The following is a 16,089-nucleotide window of genomic DNA, read 5'->3' as shown; positions in this document are numbered from 1 at the left end:
CGGCCGCTGAGATTAGGTAAACTGCGCTCCAGAGCTGGGGGACAGCGGGGGCTGGTGGTGGAAAGGGGCAGGGGTCGTGGCCTGAAGAGCTGGAGGGAAGGAAGGGGACGGGGAAGGGTCCCGGCTGGGTCCAGCTAAGGGCTGGGTCCAGCTAGCTAGGAGCTAGGTCCGGAGCGAGCTAAGCGGCCGAACCTCCGAAGCCCTAGGTCTCTCTGCCTGACCTCTGGGGCCTGGGGTCCGCGCGGCAGCCCGAGCGGGGCGCCCTTTTCTAACGCACCCCTCCACCTCCTCACCCTGGCACTTTATCTCAGCTTTTGCTTCCTTCCCCCGCCCCTTCCTAAAACTGGGGTGGGTTCCTCTGAGTCCCAGGGCTAAGAGAGGGGCGCTTGGAGGGAGGCCAGGCTGAGACCCGGCGGGCCCCGCCCGGCTGGTGAGAGGTGGGGACCCCGGGGGTAGGGGACCCCCAGAAGCCTTGGGACCGAGCAGAGGAAAAACACGGGAGCTGGATCGCACGCCGGAGCTCCGGTCTCCCGGTCGGAGTTGTTCATCCCTCCGCGTCCTCTTTCGTTCCTTGCCTGTCTGCTTGCTCTTCCTCGGGGTTTTCTCTCCAGGCCTCCCCCACTCTCATGCCCCCGCCCCTTTGCCCAGCCAATGGCACCCACTCCTTCCATGGCCCGAAAGGACTCTCGGCGCCCCGCTCTCGGCTTTCGGAATGGGAGGCGGGCAGTTCATTCAGCGGGATGTTACGCGCGGGGCTCTCATGCCTGGAGGGAAAGAGCTGAAATAAAATCTAAATGGGGAGGGGATGCGCCGCGCGCGCATGGGGGTATGTGAATGGGAGGGGGGGCGGCAAAGAAGTGCAGTTTCCCCGAAAGAATAGGGAACCTTGGGCCGGATTCTTGGATACCGAGTCCAAAATGACGCTGTCAAAGCCCTTCAACGTGGCTCCTCGCAGTCTCAGGCTGCCCCATACAAGAGAAGGGGAGACCCGAGTGGAAGGTGGAGGCGGGGAAACTTCCTACTTCCCAGGACCGCCGTTTTGTACCAGGGAGCGCGACAGACAGCACGGCCCTTCGATCCAGCTAGCGTCTCTACGGCGGCAGCTGCGGACCCGCCCCGCTCCCCTTCCCCCTCGTTCTGCGAGGCTCGCCAAGCCCGGAGCGGCCCCGAGTGGCCCGGAGCAGTCGGGCTGGGGAAGGAGGAAGGGGAGCTCCTGGCTGGCACCCTTTTCTCTTAACCCGGGCCGGGATCCCGGATCCGGGTGTTGCTTCCGTCTGCTGGCGAGCAGGCTGAAGAACTGGGGGCGGAGCCTCGCCGGGGGGCGGGGCCTCGGCGGGGGCGGCCTCTCCGTTCGCGCGGCTGCGGCATCTGCCATTGGCCAGCCGCGCAGTCACGGGGTGGGGGCGGGGACCGAGGCGGGCGCAGACCCCGCCCCCGCTCGGAGCGCGGCCCAGGTTCGCGGTCCCCCCCCCAGCTGCACAGACATGACACAGACACACAGTCACTGCAGCTGCTGAGCGAGCCCAGCGCTCTGGGCACGCGGCGGCGGAGCCAGCCCGGAGCCCGGACCCCAGCGCCCGCCCGCCCCGCCAGCACCCGCGCGGCGGCCCCCGCCTGGCCCGAGCGCGGAAGGCGGGGATCGCGCGCCGGCTCCGGCGAGTGGCGCCCGGCTGCCGGAGGCGGCTGCAGCGGCCGCCCAGCTTCGAGCGCCGGGCGCTCGGAGAAGCCGGCGCGTCTCGGAAACGGCGGCGGCCGAGGCCGGCGAGCGCTCCCGGCGGCAGCGCGGGGCCGCCTTCTTCGGTTCCCTGCACCCACCGCGCTGCGCCCCGCCTCCGCTCCGGTGACCTTCCCGGGGCGCCTCCCCCGGCCCCGCGCCCCCAGCCCCGCGCCCCAGGCCAGGGCGAGGCCCTCTCCAGCGCCTCCTTCCCGCGGAGCCGCGGGCGGGCGGCGCAGGCCCGGGGGGAGGGGGCGCCGCGGCCGTCTGCAGCACCCCCCCTACTCGCCGCCGCGCCCGGCCGACTGGACTGTCGCTGCCCCGCCGCCGCCGCGCGGGACCCCGGGCGCCTGAAGCTGGGGGCGCGGCTGCACTCGCCTCGCCCGGCCGGGAGTGAACAGGCCCTGCCCTGAAGGGGCGAAGCGGCTGGGAGCGCGGGAGGTGGAGCCAGCCCTGGCGGCCACCCCGCGTCTCAACCCAGCGCCCCCTCCCCGGACCCAGCCCGAGGCGCACCCAGGCCTCTGCCCGTGCGGGGCGCCCCAGGCTCGGAAGCGTCCCCGTGGCCGGGAGCAACTCCAGACAGCGGCACCGGAGGCTGAGGAAGAAGGGAGAGTGCTTGGCTCGGGCGGCCCGGACCCTGCCCGCAGCGTTCGGAGCCCGGGACCGCCCCGAAGGGTGCGCTCGGCACCGCCGTTCGGACCCGGGCAGCGCCTGCTGGAACCCCGACCCGGACCCCCTGCGCCTCCTAGGCGGCGCCGCCGCGCCACACAGCTCTTTCGCGGTCTCTCTCTGCCTGGCAGCGGGCACGGCCAAGGTAAGTGCCCGGGGTGCCAGAGAGCCGCCACGGGGCGCCCGGTGAGCGGCGCTGGGCGCTGGACAAGTTCTCCGAACCTGTAGCTGGTACCCCCTGTACTGGCGCAGAGAGAGGGCGGGTGGTCACACCCTCCGCTGCCTGGGCCCAGAGCCCTGCGGAGGTTGCAAGTGCAAGTCCCAGACTCTTAGACTCTTGTCCCCAGGACCCGTCCCAGGGCCTGCCAGTCTTCTAGGCACACGGTCTGTTAACAGGGAGCCAGCAAAGAAAATTCCCGTTAGCAACAGGAGGGGATGTGTCTGCACCCCTCACCCCTAACCCCCTGTGCTTTGGGGGGTGGTGGGGGCCTTCTGTGTTTGGAGCGATCCCTCCTGGACGATCCCCACCTGCCTTTTCCTGAGGCTGGGAAGAACTTTTCGTTGCAGAGAGTGGAGGTGGATTTGGGGTGAGCAGCCACAGCTAGCGAGTCCCTCTATAGGACAGAGTGATTGGGTGGCAGCGATGTCTGTGGAGAGGAAACCCAACCGGAGTGTCACCAGGCTGCTTGTGACGAGCGATCAGTCTGTAGCGACCCAGGCAGTCTGGGGAATGCCACTGCTTCTGAAGGTGGAGTGCCTGGCTCCAAAGTTTGTATCCTTAAGTTATTTTCTTCATCACCTTCTTACCTTCTTTTCACGCTCTCTTTAAGGAGCCTCCGTTCTGCAAAGCCTGTCTTGCCTGTTTGAAATTTGTTACACCGACGAGCTTCCCCCTGGAACAGTCTGATTGTAAATGGGTCACCTCGGAGGAACAGATTGTCTCTCTGACATTGAGTCTACCCCCCCACCACCCCCCCCATTCCCCCCAGTGACCCTGTTTAGTGGGGATGGATTTTTTTCTGTCCCTGAGCTGATGATGTACCTCAGTGGTCTGCTGAATTCCGAATCCGTGAATTTTGTCACTCGGTCCATTAAAATGATCCGGGGGGGGGGGAGCAAAATAGCCGCTTACATTTTCTGTGAATGTCACAGGAAGTTTCACAGGGTCTTATGTAAGTGCCCCAAGAGAGAGCGCAGGCTCTGGCGACTGGGGGGGGGGGGGGCAGGGAGGGGGCGGCCCAGGCAGGTGGGGCTTCCACTTCACCTACTGCTGATGCCGGCTCTGTGACACGGTGGGAACCCAAAGCGCTTATTCACTTGTAGAGGCTGTCACCTCCGGTTAATGTTCCTCAGCTCGCCTGTCTTCCCACCTCAGGAGCCAGCTTTCATAGGCTTAAGGTAAGGGCAGGTTCTAAATTAGGAAAGGGACAAGGGGTGGTTTTCTCGTCTGGTCTCGCACAGGTGGGTGACATGAATGAATGACTCACAGGCATGCGGAGCCCCCACCCGGCTGTAAGGTTTCACACGTCTCTTAGTGTACCTTTATGCTTCGAGAGCACTTCACTTCAGTGCAAACTGCTTTGAGGAAAACACACCTTTCTCCAGCCTGGCCCTCTTCATTCCATACCGGGAGGAAAACGAACTGGGTTATCGAGGCAAAAAGCTGCCAAGATTAAGATCTTAGTGGGTGTTCAAGAGTGGTGGGGAAAGGACCCCCGCCCCCCAGGATAGAGAGGTTTTTGATCGATTCCTCTCCAGCAGGCGGAAATCATCACTAACAAAGTGTGGGCCGCCTTCACTTAGTAGAGTAGGCCGGGTTGTGGGTTAACTTTTTGATATGAGAGGATGCAGATTCCTTTGCCTTTTCAACCATAACTAGAAGGGCCTCCGCAATGAAATAAAGGTTTTCGACTCACCATAGGTCCTGGGGACGGTGGCGGCGGAGGTTTGGTTCTGGGTTCCTGAGCTTGTGCTGTAAACTGGATGCAGCGTGAGGAGTGTCTTCCATCGGCAGCCACCTCCAGTGGCAGGACACTAGGGGGACCAGCTTTCTATTCCGCCACCAGGGAAGGGAACCCAAGGGCCCACGTAGCAAAGAGCTGCGCTTTACCTGTAGGGCTCGTGCAGCCAGTGTTTCGGTACCCAGTGCGTGCTCGCATTGATGAGTGGGTTCCCAGTGCTTGGCGATGGGCCTGCTCACATCGAAAGTGTCATCTGGACAACTCAGCACAGGGGACCTGCCAAGGGTTACTGTGTTGGGTGAGACTGAAAAACTTAAGATATCATCTGCAAGTATATGAGCGCTATACAATTAAAAATGTACATATTTTTATTGATTTCAGAGAGGAAGGGAGAGGAAGAGAGAGAGATAGAAACATCAGTGATGAGAATCATTGATCGGCTGCCTCCTGCACACCCATCAAACCACCGCCTCCTGGTTCATAGGTTGACGCTCAACCACTGAGTCACACTGGCCAGGCAGTGAGCACTATGCATTTTTGGGAGACAGACCCTCCTGCCAACTCTATTCTTGGGCATTAGACCATGCTGACTTGAAGTTCCCTAAGAGTTAGTAATCAAAAGTCCCCCCCCCCCCTTTTTTAAAATATATATTTTATTGATTTTTTACAGAGAGGAAGGGAGGGAGATGAGAGTCAGAAACATCGATGAGAGAGAAACATCGATCAGCTGCCTCCTGCACACCTCCCACTGGAGATGTGCCCGCAACCAAGGTACATGCCCTTGACTGGAATCAAACCTGAGACCTTTCAGTCTGCAGGCCAACGCTCTATCCACTGAGCCAAACCGGTTATGGTCAAAAGTCCCCTTTTTGAATTTTGGACTGCACATCTCAGTAGGTTTCATAAAACCAGGTTTCCTCCGTTCTAGATGGTGTCCAGATTCGACCCCACTAAACATGCAGTTTCTCACTAGCATCCTCTTAGAAGTACGTTCCTTATATTTACAGCTGACCCTTGGACAAGGGGGTTTGGACTGTGTGGGTGCCCCTATGCGCACATTTTTATTTTTCAGGAAATACAGTCGGCATCTCCTATCCTGATGAATTCCAGGGATTCATCAAACTCTGATGGGAAACAGTATCTTCACATTCCCAATCACAGATTCCCAACAGTGGATCAAAAATAACTGTTTCCCATCTGCCATTGGTTGAATCTGCGGATGAGAAACGCCCACTGTCAAGTCAAAAGTTAGGTGTCGATTTTCCACTCTGTGTGGGTGGGTTTCGCTAAACCCGGCGTGGTTTCCAAGTGTCAGCTATCTACAGATGTACCATGACATTTGACAATGCAGTTACACTGCTAACAGTAGGAAGTGGTTAGTGTCCAGGTTTGCATGGTCAACAGTATTGCATCACTCATGTCTAGCGTTCCTCCTGCAGAACTGGAAGATAATTCTATTTTGCTGAAGAACAAAGCCCCAATGCCCAGGCTCACCTTATCCACAGTGGCCAGGGCTCATCAAAGCTGACTCCAGAGGTGGGAAGACAGGACAGGTAAGAGGTAGAGTCCAAGAAGAGATGACCCAGTTTAGAATACTGGCACGAAAAAGGGCAAATGTTGCCAAGATTTAGGTCTTGGTGGAGTTTGAAGACCCATCCCAGCTTGTGGACATGTGGAATTAGACTCTGCATTTGGAACCTGTGAACCTGCATGAGTAATTCTATCTCCCTGAACTCTGGGGCCTGCTCGACGGTGGTTTTGATCATTTACCCCTGTGTTTATTGCTTATTTAGGTGGTTTGAGGGGAGCGATTGTTGTGGTCTAGGGAAAATGGTCAGCATAAAGCTTTATTTCGGCTATTAAGGCTTTATAGATGGATTCTCACAGGTGCAGTCTAGCCGAGGGGTAAGAGATTGGAACAGGAAAACACTATTAAATTTGCCATTGAGCATCGACTAGTGAAAACTGGTCTTGGAGAGGAGATATACTGTGGTCCTAAGGCATGAAGAAGTCTTGTGAATTTCAGAGAAGCCAGATGGCAGAGGTACAGGTAGAGGGAGACATTGAGGCAGGAGGCTGGCCTTGAGGACACCTCTGAAATACAGCCACCGCACAGGACCCACTAGTGTTGACCAGGCTTGGCTGCTCTGCCCCGGAGCATTCGACATTGAGAGGCCTCGGTTTCCCTCTGACCATTCTGATACTCGGAGAGCCGTAGGCCGCAGCCAGTAAAGTTAAGGCATACTGAACTGTATTTTTAGAAGACTTTTTTTTCTTTGAACTCAACAAATAATCACAGATCCCACACTCTGTGTGGAGGCTCCAGAGGTTGCATGTTTAGTTTACAGTCTTTCCGGGGAGGCAGGCATTGAACCGTTACTATGAGCCGAGTGCTATTGTGCAGGTTTGTTCAAAGGGTGAGTTTGATATCGCCAGGGTGGTAGAGAGGAAAAGGCATCCTAGGCAGGAGGGACCACATGGAAACCTTCAGGTGTGTCGTGCGAATGCAGGACAGGAGTAGTTCATGTGGCTGGAAGATGAGATGTTTGGGAGGGAAGCAAGCTTGATGTTCAAGGGAAATCGTTTCAAAGGATTCCATGCTGAGTGCTGTACCTCAGCTGCATGCTCTGTGTATGCAAATGGTGGCGAGAACAGTGGATGGATAAGATCTAAGAGTACTTGTTGACCACCCCACATTGTTATTAAAAACAGAAAAAGAAAATTTCTTTTTCTTGTCATTTATTTGTCGACGTGTAACATTTTGCCTGTTCTTTAACAAACTGTTAGCAATGCAATAAAGGAAAGGTCCCTTAAGCACCATCAGTCTGCCCTCTTGTGTACATGGGTTTCTTCTGGGGCATTCATTATGAGATTATGCAGCAGTGGGAGAAATGACAATGTTACTGGCAAGTGATATATCGTCGGCGAAGAATCCTCCGTGAGAACAAATTCCATCTTGTCAGATGTGCTTCTGGGTAGAGTTATGGTCATATTTAATGCTCGAACAAGGTTCCTGTATTTGAATCACTTCAGTTCTGGCCTCACCTTTTTTTTTTTTTTTTGCTTTTGAAAAAGGAGGAGTTTTATAATTTTGAGGATGGGTATGTGCGTGCATGTGTCTTGTGGAATGAGGAAACTGTGTAGCGAGGAAGAAAATCAACAGCGTAACCGCCAGAGGGTATTAGAGAGAATGGAAAATCACCGTTGCAGCAGCAATCTCCTGGGCCAAGTATATTTAGGTTTTCAGAAACAGGAGCCAGGACGGGGGGTAAAAGAAGCCCGTGTGTGTGTGTGTGTGTGTGTGTGTGTGTATGCGTGTGTGTTCTTTACCATCCTTCCTTGTGTTGAGTGGGAGGCAAGGGAGTGTTGCCTCATTCTTTGCTAACTTACTGTGTGGCCTTAGAATACTTCTTGACCTTTCTGGACTTAAGCCTGTCTGTATGCATAAGTGAGTTTGTTTTTTTTTTTTGGTCTGGTAACTAGGAATTTAGAGGCCCCGAGAGGGAAAGGTCTTGCTCAAGCTATTCAGGGGCAAAGCTTGGACTATTCCTAGCTTTCTAGCTGTGTAATGGGAAGCTGGCCAGTTCAAAGGCGTTGTGTACCTTGAAACATAAAACATTGTAAGGATGCGATGCTGAAGAAAAGAATCTCCAAGTTGGCTGTGTCTGGGGGAAGAGTCTGTATAATGCAGACAGTGTTAGAGCCTCTCTGATGTATAAGGTCATTCACATATAAAAGCAGCTAGACTTTGTGTAGCGTGCAAACCTGTTGGTTCTGGAATGTTACATTGTTCTTTGAGAACCACTTGAGAGTTAAATGCTTTGTGATAAAAAGCATGCTAACAATTGTAATTTTTTCCCCCAAATTAAGTTGATGAAAGCTGACTTGACCTTTTGTGATTTTGCAAAGCCTGGACTCTACCATGGAAAGGGGGAACCCTTCCATGTGTCCTGGGAGCTTAGCTTAGCTTAGTGGGGGAGCTATCGGGCGAGGATGTAGGGAAGGATGTTTGGAAGAAGCATAGACACACAAAAGCAATCGTGTAGAAGCACAGGCAGGAAGAATGCAAATGGACGTACTTTCATGCCTCCCAATATACCTGAGTTGCTAAAAGAAGGCTACTCACCACTCTGGCACGGGCCTCCTGGAAAGAGGAGATTCGAAGTAAGCACAATGTAAATTTAAGGTTTGTTACATTATTATTTCACGATTGAAGCTAAGTACTAGAGTGCCCTATTTTAGGAGAACTTGGCATATAAAATCTGATCTTAAAAGCAAAGCAAATCATTTAGAGTTAAGTAGTTGTTGGGGGTACGAGAGGTTTTTATTTAACAAAAGGGATTTAGAGCCAGCCTTTTCAAAAGGGCTAGTTGCATTTCAAGTTATTCGATGAACACAATCATGATGGATGCTTTTGGGAGCCTCGCTTATTGCATTAAAATCAAGTAGGAACTTTTTCAAATGTTTTAGCAAATCACTCACTAGGTCCACGTGCCAAGGAGCCTACTATCTAAAACACAGGAACAAGTACAGTAGTTCCAGATCCTTGGTGACCACTGACCTACCACATCATGTCACTTACTTGGGTTCAGATTGCTCACTGGACCACCATTCTTCCCGGAGACAGCACTCATAACCACCCTCCTATGCGAGTTCCCTAACCACCCTCACATTCTTCTAAGAATATATCAAGGCCAAGGGTGGTTTATACAGTAATTAGGTACGTTCCCAGGATTCCAAGTCTTCGTAATTGTAGAGACACGGGATTAATTTTGTTCTTCCTAAAGATACAGTAGAGGCGATATGCATGAGACATTAAAAAAAAAACCCCCAAAAAAACCCTCAAAAATCATGCTTGCCTACTGGCTCTTCCCTGCAGCTGAAATATCTAGGGCTTTTTGGTGTTTTGTTCCTTTATCTCTTAGGAAAGTTTCCAAAAGAGTATTTGTTCTAGGAATGAAATAAAATGTGAGGCATTTAAGGCTGCAGAGGTAATTTTGGGCAACCTGGAGTTGTAGATAATCACAGGCCGCGGCCAGAATGGAAAGTGCAGTCTCACCCATAATTTTAGCCTCTCTTGTCACATTAAGGGGCCGCGATTTGGACCGGCAGATGGAGATGGAGCCCTGACTGGGGAGGTTTTGCTCTTAGCATAGCTTTTTCTTCCTGAAGGACCCAGGCCAATTGGGAAGAAAGAGCGTGCTGATCTCTCTAGCTCTCCATGGTCGCATTCAGATTTAGGAGGACTGACAGCAGAACATGGGCGTGTGGGGATTTCATCCTTCCTTTTTTCCTTTTTTTTCTTTTTTTTAATTTGAATTCGGCAGGGAATCAGGGGCTCTTCAGAGTTATTCTGTGGTTGGGATTGCCTTGGCTGCATTGAACACGTTTGCTACGATTGAGTCAGGTTCACATTTCTGTGGCTAACTGGGAACCATCCCTCCCCATGACGTAGGTCCTTCATAGGCCAACACTATTTGTGGACCAGCCTCCTTGACTGATGTCAGCTCTCATCTGGGAATGGCATTTTGTAGTCGCTCCAGAAGCCAGCGGAGGAGGCACAGGCAGAGTGAGAAGCAGGTGGCCCTTGTCCCGCCTCCAGGCTTGGTGCCTGTGCTTAGGTGGGTCCACTCTTCCTCAGTACTCGTGTCCACGCGGGATGACTTGTTTCATGAATGAATACTGAGTGGTCGTGTTTTCAGGGTGATGGGGGAGGGAGAGGTGAGTGAATTCCTGTGGGTGTACAGACTTGGATGTTTTGAGGCCTCTGCAGGAAGCTGTCATTTTAAAAATGTGAAGGACATTTCAGATCAGCAAATGAGTTCTCTTAGGGACCATTGTTGTGTTTCAGACACCGAAGGCTTTGTAAAAAGGCGAGGGAAGTACAATACCAGAATGTCTTGTGTGCTTCTTTCCTCTCCATTTGTAGGGACGTGGACCTCTCTGGCTTGAGGGGAGGGGTCATGGTCCAAACCATGTTCAGATGCATGTGCCAGGTTGTTTTGAAAGTGACTTGAGCCTGGCCCGTGTGGCTCAGTGGCTGAATGGCGAGCCAGGAACCAAGAGATCTTGGTTTGATTTCAGGTCAGGGGCACATTGCCGAGTTGTGGGCTTGATCCCCAGAAGGGGGCGTGCAGGAGGCAGCCAATTGATGATTCTCTCTCATCATTGATGTTTCTCTCTCTCTAACCCTCTCTCTTCTTCTCTCTCTAAAATTCAATAAAAAGAAATTAAAAAAAAAAAGAAGAAAGTGACTTGAAAAGCATTTGAAATGCAACAAGGCTTAGGATGGATGATTAATGATAGTATTTCAGAGCTGGTGATGACAGTTCCCAGACGATGTGGATGTAGATGTAGGCGAGAGGCGGGGCTCGCGTGTCAGGAGGATGAGGTGCACTTGAGTCGAGGGAGGAAAGGACGCAGTGCCCTGACCTCAGTAGGATGAGCTGCCCTCTGCCATCTGGGTATCTTCTCCCCTTTTGCTGTTGGTGTGAATCCTTCCCATCCGGGCTTTTCCGTATTGTAAATGCTCACAGATGCCTTCTCTGGGTAACGCAGAGCTGAGATGCCACCAGGGCTGGGAGGGAGCGTGGAGCCCTACTAGCTCAGTGGTCGGCAAACTCATTAGTCAACAGAGCTAAATATCAACAGTACAACGATTTAAATTTCTTTTGAGAGCCAAATTTTTTAAACTTAAACTATATAGGTAGGTACATTGTTATTAACTTAATTAGGGTACTCCTAAGGCTTAGGAAGAGCCACACTCAAGGGGCCAAAGAGCTGCATGTGGCTCGTGAGCCGCAGTTTGCCAATCACGGCACTAGACCAACAGCTTCGGTTCACAGCTGTGGAGACTAAGGCCGGGGAGGTCAAGAGAATGACCCAGGTGGGAGGAGGGCCGGAACCCAGGCTTCCTGTGCACCTGGGGCAGCCTGGCTGTGCCTTCTCACACCCCATCTCTTTCAGGGGTCCATCCTCTGCCCCCTTCCCTTGCCTCCCACACACCCTGCTTCCATCTGTTCCACTCCAAAGGCACAATTCTCAACTGAGTCCTTGGTGCCAGGCGCTCTTCCATCTGAGCATTTTGTGCGTTTCGTCTTCACAGCGGCCCTTGGTGGTGGCTGGTCTCACACGCCCACCCAGCAGAGGTGGCAGCTGAGGCTTGCCCGGGTCACACAGCCGTGAAGCATGGAGCTGGGACTCACCACGTAGCCTGCCGTCTGGGCGCTGACCTCGCCCCTGCTTCCCCACGTCTCTGCTTCACTGTATGTACGTCCTGCGACCCTCTGAAGGTCTTCTCTGCCTCTAGCCTACTGGCTGTTTCCCCAGTGGGGCTTGTTACTGCTGTCCCTTTGCTGGACCAGACTCCCCATCCTCTCACCTGTCCTGCCGGTCGAAACATCTCCTTCCTGCCAAGGGCTCTGTACACTCTGTCTCTTTGATGGAGCCACTTTTCACTAAACTGCTCTGTGCAGGTTCCTGCTTGACATCAGGAACACACAGGTGAGGAGAGCACCTGCCACCCATCTGGCAGCCCTGTCTGGGCGAGCGAATGAAACGCTAATGGAGAGCAGTGGGCACCCGGTGGGGGGTAGCATCACGTTTGAGGGGGTCAGAGGAGAGAGTAGATCTGTGCCTTGGTGACTAGGTGGTGGAAGAACAGGGTGAGAGGAGGAATTACCCCAAGTACCCCAAGGGCTCTGCCTGTCGCCTTGTGCGTGGGATTGCCAATATCTGCATCCTTATTCCCTCGCTCACGTGCCAGCTGCTTAAGAACCGTGACTGGGTGACGCCCATCCTTGTATCTATGGGAGCATCCTGCCACGTTCGCTTCTAACACGGAGGAATCCTTTAATAAACATTTATTAAATTGCACTGAAAGCCTTCTGTCCTTGCCCACATAGTTGCAGAGATTGTAGGAAATTGTGTGATAAGTTAAGCAACAATAGAAGACTCAAATGAACAGCTCAGAGCAACAATGGAAACGATGAGGCAGTGCAATTAATGGTTGTGGACTGTCGGAGCCGAAATTTGATGGGGAATCAGGGGTGGGAGCTTATTTTAGCTGTTTAAACTCCAGGGAGGTAGGCTTTGCGTTGAGGCTTTGGACACGGGATAATTAAAATTTGAATGGGGGAATTACAGAGAGGTAGCGCGGCCAGGTTTGATCGACAGTGCACAAGTGTGTATTTTGGGGTTGCAGAATAAGCCGGCTTGGGTTTCTCTTAGCAAGGAATTGGAAATGCATTTGGCTCACTAGGCTGGGGCTGTGGGCTTTGAAGGCAGGGTGACTTGATCAGGAGGATGGGGTGTGAACTACTGGAAGCTCTGTTTTAGGAAGATGGACCTCCTAACGGTATCAGGGGCACATTGGAGTGGGGAGAGATGGAAGCTGGGAGGTCGCTGAACAGGCTTTTGTGTGAGTCCATATGTGAAGTTTTGAAGGCTCCTGGGCTAGAGCTGTCCGGTGGGGTGGAAGCTGAGGGAGGCTCCCGAATTTTCCTCCCATCAGTCTCTCGTATGGAAGGCCCACTGAACATCAACCTCCTTAGAATAAAGTCCGTGTGACACTAGCAGCCATTCTTAAAATAGCTCTTTCTCCCGTGGCTTGGCCAGGCCCGGGGATGGTGCTTGGGTGGAAATAGACTCTCTGGAGCCTCTCTTATTGGGAGTGTATTCAAATGCACCCAGGGTTATAGAACAACTGTTTGCCTGGCCTTGGATGACACCCAATGAGGGACGTAGTAGAGAAAATTCTTCTTTTCCTCCTGAGTGGTTCCCAAAGTAGCTGTGGGAGGAGGGGGTGGCGGGGGGGGGGGGGGGGGGGTGGAGGGGGGGAGGGGCCAGAACATACCGGCTGGGGCTCCGACACCTGGGCTCCGAGTCACCTTCAAAGCGCAGCCTGTGCGGGCATCCCTGGCAGGTGTGTTTCTCTGCCCTCGGACGGCCTTGCCGAGAGATTACAGAGCACACTTTTTAGAATCGAAGAGTAAGCCATTCTGGATAACAGAATTTTTCAAATTGGATGGCCCAATCCCTTACAGATAGAGAGGCTTTATGTTTTTTAATCTTCCAAGAACGAGGGCTTTTCTAGAATGTTCTGTGTGTTTCCCCTCACCGGCTTACTATCGGCCACTGGAAAATATCCAGCCTTCTTATCAGGGCACTCGAAGCATGTGATGAGCTGGGCCCTGCCTTTGTCTGCAGCTTCATCTTCTCTCACCCCCCTCTCCCCTGTTTCATGCGTCACCAATCGCTAACTCATTATTTTTCTTCCTTCCTGGTTATTTCTCCCCAAGCCTGCCAAGCTGTGCACCTGGTCTCTCCTGCCTGATAAGCTCTTTTCCTCTTTATCTGCCTGGGACACTTCTGTTTTTCCTTCAAAACCCAGCGCAGGTGGCCCTTCCTCCAAGCTTTTCCTGATGCTGGCTGCCGGATCGCATCGGTACCTCGTCCTGGCTCTGCTGCTGCCTGCTCTGCACCGGATTCCCGCTTCTCCCAGGCGGCTGTCGTGCCAGAGTGTGGGAGCCTTTCCGTGAAGACCGCATCTGGTGACTCTGGGGAATCTTCAGTGTTTCACCATGTGCTTGGAACATGCTGTCTACCCAGCGCATGGTGGAGGTGATCTGGAGGTGGTGATGGTGGTGGGGATGGAGATGGTGGTGATGGTGATGGTGGTGGTGCTGATGGTGGAGATGATTGTAGATTTCATTGAATTTGTTGTCCAGGCATAATATAACCCTTTCCTGCTGAACCTAAGTACTACACTGTGCTGCAGGGGTACATGGTGGGATGTGAGTAAGCTCCTGAAGGTATTCTAGAACCTAAAGAATGTATGCCCCTTTGCCAATGACCAGAATGGTGGTAGGCCTTCCCTGGGGCACAGTGATGCCTTCAAGGAATGTGGTGGTGGTGATGATCGTGGAGATGGAGATGTCTGGAGGTGGAGGTGGTGGTGGAGATGGAGGTGACCCGGAGGTGAAGGTGGTGGAAATGGAGGAGGAGGTGGAGGAGGTGCTCTCGCCTTCTTTCAAGACCAGGAGATATGTCTTTTTGCAAATCCTTTAGGCTGAATATTGAAGGGGGAGGAGAAACTTGGAGACCCTTTGTACCCCTGTCACTACCCCTTCTCTTGGTCAGTGCAATCTCAACTTCTCTGTTGCCATCACCCTCACATCTCCCTCTTCTTCCTTCTCTTAGACTTTTAAAAGCCCGATGAAGAAAATCAGTCCTTGGCAGTCATCATCAGACAACCCAGAGCATACCTCTCTTTCAGGCCTTCTCCTCAAGTGTTTGATCCATTCTGGCTGCACTGCGGATCCCTAGGTGCTGCTGGAAACTTTGGGCATGGGTTCTGTTCACTAGGCTTAATACCATTCCCCATTCTTTAGGGAACCTGGTGTAGAATGGCAGTTCTAATTGATTGAGAAATTATCAGACAGGATGAGGAGTGGCTAGGGAGAACTGGATAAATTTGTGCAGAAGCTCAGCAGCAGTGCCCAGAGACTTGGCTCTGGATAGCCGTGTGTTTATGTTGGAATATTTCGTCCTGTCTCTAGTGTTTGTGAGGTCCATTTGGGTTTTTATTACACTGCCCTTGCACGCCAGGCATTGATGCTGCATGACTAGGTTTGCTTAATGAATCACGGAGGAGTGACAGATAAACCCTGGGCAGAGTTTGTGTGATTCAGGCACTGGCAAAACTTTATGAACTTGCACTTGGTGTGGGCATTGGTTACGTGGTTCAGGAAGCCCTGCTGCTTTTCCAGCGGTGGTCCGACTTCATACACACAGAGAGATCCGCTCTCTGGGTCTTAGTTTTTGACATTTTCCTTTTTTCTTCTGCTTGGGTTTGTCCATAACTCTTACTGAAACAGCATTTTTGAGCTCATTAAATCTGTTAATGTGTGTGTAATGCTTAGAACAGTGCTGGCACTCAGAAAACACTCAGTATGTGTTAGCTATTGTAATTGCTGTTATTATTTAGAGTTTCTCCATTTTTTTTTCTCCCCTCTCCCCCACCACCTGCTCTTCATCCCTGAGGATGATGGTGGTGTTTGCTAAAGTAAGAACACAGATGACTCCCGGGGACAAGAGGGGGCCACCGTCTTTCACTTTTCAGCACTGTCCAGAGATCGCAGGAAGTTTGCAGAAGCTCTGAAGTAAAGGCAAATGCTTGCTCACTCATCCCCTGAGGCCATGAGCTTTCTATCTCCTTTGCTCCTTTTTCTCATTGGAAATTTGGGCTCTGATAGGTAAGGGAGATGAGAGCCAGTGAATGACATAGGAAAGGACTCTTTCTTGGCCAGTTGGGATTAACAGTATTTAAAATAACAGGTCACAGTAATAATGGTGGTAACAGTGACGGCTCCCATGGATTGGATGTCTCTGTGGGATTCTGAGTTGTGCTCTACATGAACGATGCTTCCAGTCCTCCCTGCAGCCCTGTGAGCTGAGCAGTTTCATTTTATAGGCGAGGAAACCAGTTCAGAGACATGGCTATTTGCCCAAGTGACAAAGCCAGAGAGTGGAACCCAGTTCTGTGTCCAGACTATTTTCTCTTAATCTCTGTCCCATAATCTGCTCACCCCAGGTCACTGGACACTGGAATATACAAACCCCTGGGAAGACGTGAAGACTTTCCACGGAGTATGCTGGTACAGAAAGATTTAAGGAAATCGATTTCCAGATTTCCAGCCTCACATACGGACCTGTCCCTGAAATTGATTGGCCTGAGACCACCCC

The 16,089-nt window shown here is 52.6% G+C and overlaps 1 protein-coding gene across 1 annotated transcript in view; it reads left to right on the top strand.

Moving 5' to 3' along the window:
* The first annotated feature begins 1,676 nt into the window (after positions 1-1,676).
* LARGE1 (LARGE xylosyl- and glucuronyltransferase 1) overlaps positions 1,677-16,089 on the top strand; it is a 428,799-nt gene continuing 414,386 nt past the window's right edge. Inside the window, exon 1 of the mRNA XM_070410997.1 lies at positions 1,677-2,528. The gene's annotated coding sequence lies outside the window, so the exon portion shown is untranslated. The remainder of the gene's footprint in view (positions 2,529-16,089) is intronic.

This window comes from Myotis yumanensis, unplaced genomic scaffold (genome assembly GCF_028538775.1).
Source record: "Myotis yumanensis isolate MYYU_CA2020_CCGP unplaced genomic scaffold, mMyoYum1.0.hap1 SCAF_3, whole genome shotgun sequence".
Lineage (NCBI taxonomy): Eukaryota > Metazoa > Chordata > Mammalia > Chiroptera > Vespertilionidae > Myotis > Myotis yumanensis.
This window is presented reverse-complemented; position numbering and strand designations above follow the sequence as displayed.